This window comes from Amblyraja radiata, chromosome 25 (genome assembly GCF_010909765.2).
Source record: "Amblyraja radiata isolate CabotCenter1 chromosome 25, sAmbRad1.1.pri, whole genome shotgun sequence".
Lineage (NCBI taxonomy): Eukaryota > Metazoa > Chordata > Chondrichthyes > Rajiformes > Rajidae > Amblyraja > Amblyraja radiata.
Genome location: NC_045980.1, coordinates 15218982 through 15225347, shown reverse-complemented (window position 1 = coordinate 15225347; position 6366 = coordinate 15218982).

The following is a 6366-nucleotide window of genomic DNA, read 5'->3' as shown; positions in this document are numbered from 1 at the left end:
ATATATTATTTATTTCGTTATTTCGTAATATTTAGTTACTTGTTCGTTGAAGGTGAAGCCTCTTTGAAATCAAATAGTATTTATGCTTTAAATTATGCAAATGCTCTTTCAACCCTGACCTTATACTTGCGTTGGTATTAATATCGTCAAGTGCACTGAGTTACAATGAAAAGCTTTGCTGTCCAGGTAAATCACACTGTACCCAAGTACAATCAAACCACACATGAGCATGGCAGGAATTACAATAGAGAAAGGAAACAGAGTGAAGAATATAGTGTTTCAGCTAGAGAGAAAGTGCAGATTAAAAAAAAAGTGCAAGGGAGGCAATGAGGTTGATTGGGAGATCGAGAATAAATCCTTTGCATATGGGATGTCTGTTCGAAGAGTCTGAAAGCAGGGGGAAGGAGGTGTTCAGGAATCTGGTAGTAAATGCTTTCAAGCTTTGTACCTTCTGCCTGACAGGAACGGGGGGAGAGAGAATGGCTAGAGTGTAAATGGTCCCTGATTATGTTGTCTGCTTTCCTGAGGTGGATGGAGTCCATAGGGTGGGAGGCTGGTTTATGAGTCGGACTGGGCTGTGTCCACAATTCTCTGTAATTTCCTGCAGTCTTGGGCAGAGCAGTTGCCAACTCGAGTTGTGATTCATCCTAATGTGAAAAATATACATCTTCTAGATGCGCTGGGACGCATCCACAGTGATGTGATCTGGGGTCATCGGGTGTTTCGGGTCTCACAACATGAGACACCCTCGCCCAGGTGACCCAGCCGGGGTTGATCAGGCCCCGACTTGCGTCACAGCATGCTTTCTACGGTGTATCTGTAGAAATTGGTAAACGTCGTTGGAGATATGCTAACTTTCCATAGACCTCCGAGGAAGTAGAGGTGTCGGTGTGCTTTCTTGGCTACAGTGTCCATGGGCCTAGACCAGGGCAAGGCGTTGGTGATATTTACACCAAGAAAGCTACCCTGGCATATTTCGACTGTGCCACAGCAAAAAATGTTGATCTACTTTGAAACAATGGTGTGTTGAGTAGGTGAATCGAGAACCAGAGGACATAGGTTTAAGATGAAGGGGAAAAGATTTAATAGGAATCTGAGGTGTAACTTTTTCACACGAAGGGTGGTGGGTGCATGGAACAAGTTGCCAGAAGAGGTAGTTGAGGCAGGGACTATCCCAACACTTAAGAAACAGTTGCAGTAGATACTGTAGGTACATGGATAGTATCGGTTTGGAGGGATATGGACCAAATGCGGGCAGGTGGGACTAGTGTAGGGTCTCGACCTGAAACATCACCCATTCCAGAGATGCTGCCTGTCCCGCTGAGTTACTCCAGCTTTTTGTGTCTATCTTTAGTGTAGGGACATGTTGGACGGTGTGGGCAAGTTGGGCCGAAGGGCCTGTTTCCACATTGCATCACTCCATGACTCTACTTTGCAGTTTCCAGGTAAATCTTTTTGCTGTCCTGCTCTTTGGTTTCACTGGCATTTTCGGACCCGAGTTGCTACAAAAGTCCAACACAACTCAGCCTTGCATGGCTACACAGTCAGAGCCATCATTTGCACGCCAATGTATTAAGGAACAGTTATCCAGCATCTTTCATTTTACAAAAATGCAAGCAGAACATAGAACAGTACAGTACAGAAATTGGCCCTTCAGCTCACAATGTATGTACTGAACATAAAGATAAAGTAATCTCATCTGCCTGCACATGATCCATATCTCTCCATTTACCGCATATCCATGTGCCTATCTAAAAGCCTCTTAAATACCATTATCACATCTGCCTCCACCTTCTGTGCAGCACATTTCAGGCATATTCCTTTTTAAACTTTGCCCCTCTCACCTTAAAACTACGCCCTGTAGTCTTTGATATTTCCAACTTGGGAGAAAGATTCTGACCGTCTATGCCTCTCATAATTTAATATAGTCCTATCAGGTCTCCCCTCAACCTCCAGCGATCCAGATAAAACAATCCAAATCTGTCCAAACCTCCTTATACCTTCTAATCCAGTCATCATTCTGGTAAACCTCTCCTGCACCGTCTCCAAAGCCTCCACATCTTTCCTGAAATGGCGCAACCAGAACTGCCCGCAATACTTCAAATCTCTTATATAAGTCCCACAGCATTTTACAAATATTTGCATTTATTACTTGATGACTTGCTGTAGATTGGGTGATCTGGAGATGGAAATAGATTATCCGAAATCAAAACCAGTCGAAAATAACGTTGAAGCATTTGGTGGTTAATTACTTGGTTGGTAATTCAGAGCCCCGGGCCAATAAACCAGAGCTCATGAGTTCAAATCAGAACATTTAAAAACATTGAATTCAATTTTAAATCTGTAATTGAGAGCTCGTCGTAATCGCTGACTGATGCACAAGTGCCTTACTGTCTCAGAAATATTTTTAAAAATCAGAGATTCTGATCCACAAATGAGTTGAGATATAGAATGACAGCATAGATACAGGCCATTTGGCCCATCAAGTCTGCACCAATTGTCAAGCACTCATCTACACTAATCCTATGCCAATTCCATTTTCTTGTCTCCCACATTCCATTCAGCAATCCCCAGATTTTTCCACTCACCTACATGCTGGAGCAATTTATATAAACCAATTAACCTCGTTGTTACCGAGTGGGATAGAGACCTAGAGACAGTCACAGGAAGAACCTGCCAACTCCACCTTGAAACAGAGGAGCCATTAGACATTAGCCGTTAGCTGGCTGTATCACCGTGCCACTAACAAGAGTAGCACACCAACAAGGTGGGACGAATATAGACACAGGACAAGTGCTGGAATAACTCAGCGGGTCAGGCAGTGTACCTGGAGAAAAAGGATAGGTGACATTTCGGGTCGGAACCCTTCCTCAGACGAATGGTTGTCACGATTTCCTGCAACCACCTGCTCAGAGAAACTCGCTTGTAGCATCTGCTGGCCTTGAGTGTAACTGAAAAAAATCCAACACCACTCCATTGGGTAAGGCCAGAGAGTCAGAGCCATCATTTACACAGACTTGTAAGGTCCAAATGGGCTGCATCTGTGCTGTGTAACGCGAGAACACTCAACTCATTTGTGGATAGAAAAAATCTCTAATGGTAGGTTAAGAATAAATTGTTTTTATGACGATTGCTTTCTAAAGTGAAAAGAAATTCAGGTTAAGTTTGTAGATTGGTTACTCCACACTAACCAATTATAGTACTTTATGCTTCACCTGCCAGTGTTTCAAAAACTGCGCTCAATGATGGGATATTCGCCATGTCACCAGCAGCCCTGATTTTCCACAGTCCAACGGACTCGCAGAACGGGCTGTCCGTAGCTCGCACCTTGCTAAATGTGACGTTTACTTGGATTTATTTAACTTAAGGAACATCGCCCACAACCCAATACTGGGGTCTTCTGCCGAACGCCTGATGTCTCGTCAAATCCGTGCTGCCCTGCCCGTGCCCACAGGTCCGTTCACCTCCCGTGGTCCAAAAACAACTCTAGCTTAAACGCGATGCACAGAAACGATCTTTCGACAAAGTCCAGCAAACCACTTAAACCTCTCTCTAGTGGTCAAGTTGTTCGCCTACAGAATGACAAGGGCTATGGCCGTTTGAGTCACATTCACAGCCCTGCCCAAGAACCGCGCTCTTACCTGGTAGGCGCCGACAGGGGCCTTTACAGACGCAACTGTCAACATCTCCTTCCTGTGAAGGAACCACGTCCTGCAGTTCCGTATCCAGAGGTCACGCGTCTGATGTAGCCTCCTACTGCGGGCTGACTCCTCTCTCGTGCCCAGCTGCTGCAGAGCAACCACTGACCGTGCCCCCTGCGGCCTCACCACAACGTTCGCCACCTCCACTCTGCGGGTCTCCGGCATCGTCCCGTTACTTCCCCGGTCACTTCCCCGGAGACGCGGATCTATACCGCACACGCGTGGGATGTGTCTGTAGGCCACCCCGTAGATATGGAGATTTTGTTTAACCATCTATACGTCCCTGTATGCGTTATTAGCATTTCGGGTACCGTATTATTTAGTCATCAAGTGTTTCTGCTTATTGGCTTGCATTTAGTTGTGCTTCATTTCATTTCTACAAGGAAAGATGTAGATTGGTTACTCCACACTAACCAATTGTAGTTCTTTATTAGTAGAAGCTCCACCTCTTATACGGTTTATATTATCAGAACTCAGCTTATGCCGGCAGTCGAATAGTTGCTACACTTGCTATAACAACATGCAGCTGAAGTGTACTGTAAGTGATCTTTAATAAACTATGTTGTACCATGTTGTGCGAATGACTGGGTCATTTACAAAGTTGATGAGAAAGTTTGTAGTGGAGAGATGACTCAACATCCAAAACACTAAATATGGATGAGTCCTAGAGAGAAAATATATATATTTCAAATGAGAAGAAATAAATAGTTGACGAGGGAAGTGGCAGTTGTTCAATCTGTAACTATGGTGCTGTGCAGTGTAGACACAAGGAACCACATATGCCGGTTTATAAAAATAGGAACAAAGTGCTGGAGCAACTCTGTATAATGTTAGAAGCTGGCCAATGCACCCTTGAGTTACACCCTTGAGTTCCAGTCTTTGCATTTACAAAAGGTACAGGGCTGGCATGTTGGTGTGGGTGGTACACTGCATGCGTTCCCCCGGTTTGCTCCCACATCCCAAAGATGTGTGGGTTTGTGGGTTAATTGGCCCTGTGTAAATTGCCCCTAGAGTGGAGAGAATAGATGTGAAAGTGGGATAACATAGTGGGGCTGAAGGGCCTGTTTTCATGCTGTATCTTTCAATCAATGTAAAAAGGTTGCCTTACTACTGATTTTCTTTCCAGCATTTTGTTCTCAAATCCCCTCAGCCCGACTCCACCTTTCCCAATATGTTTCAGAAACATATTGCACGTGATAAAAGCGACTATGCAGCTATACAGTTTCTTACCAATGGATAAACCGCTTCTGCTTCCTCCTTGCACAAGCAGGCATCAATTATTAGCTGACTGTATAATATTGTTGGGCATTCCTTCATCAAGTTGAAGATTGGCTTTGCTCCAGCAGCTAAGCCTGAACTTTACTTGTTGACACTAGAGACCCTGTTGCTGTCACCAGACCTTCTTCTCGCTGGTCACCAACTCCACATAGTGTCACAACAACTGTCCCAACATCGCAAGTGTCTAAAATGTTCCTGCATGACCTGCTGCAGAGCTTCATCCAGAGTGCCGGAATTTCAATGCCACGTCAACAATCAGTTGCCAAGCCTCGTTCTTTGCTCCTGCAATATCATGAGGACATGAATTTAAAACACCTATCCGAGATCATCAGTGGAATTTTGTGCTTGCCCACAAAAATCATTATTTGTGTTTGCATTATGTTTAATATTAAGAGAAAATATCACTTTCTGTTTATGAAACCATTCTTCACTGACGTGGAAATTGGTACAAGTGTTGACAACTCCCTGTACCCTGGGGATGTCAGTGTTGTTTAGAATAATGGTGACACTTCACATACGAGGCCTTACCATCACCAATTGCGCTACCAATAAGCCATACTGAAGCTTTCATTGTGTAGAAATACATATCAAACAGTGTAACATAAATATTTAAATTAAAATAATGAACTGTCACCGACCCGAAACATTACCTGGAGACACGAGGAACTGCAGATGCTGGAATCCTGAGCAAACGTAAAGTGGCGGAGGAACTCAGCAGGTCAGGCAGCATCTGTGGAGTGAATGGGCAGGCAATGTGTCGGATAGTGACCCTTCTTCACACTGATACATCGCCAGTCCATTCCCTCCATTGATGCTGTCTGACCTACTGAGTACCTCCAACGCTTTGCGTTTTTCTGAAGATTCCAGCATCTGCAGTCTCTTGGAGTCTCCACCTATAATTAAGGTCAAGTTTAAAGCCTGGATAGAAAACTGATTGGAGGTTTCAAGACAGAAAGTTGCAGTAATAAGGACCAGAGAAAGATTCCTCCTTGACAAGTATTGGAGAGTGTACTTTGATTGGCTATGTCATACACTCAGACTGATCAGTCTGAAGAAGAGTCCCAACCTGAAATGATGCCTGTCCATTCCCTCCACAGGTGCTGCCTGATCTGCCGAATTCCTCCAGTACTTTGTGTTTTACGCTTAGACGCTAGAGAAACAGCGAGGGAACAAGCCCTTCGAGCCACTGAATCCGCACCGACCAGCGATTAGCACTGTCCTCCACACCAGGTACAATTTACAATTTTTACCGAAGCCAATAAGCTTACAAACCTGTACGTCTTTGGAATGTGGGAGGAAGCTGGAGCACCCGGAGAAACCCTTCGCGGTCCCAGGGAGAACATACTAACTCTATACAGACAGCACCTGAGGTCAGGATCGAACTCAG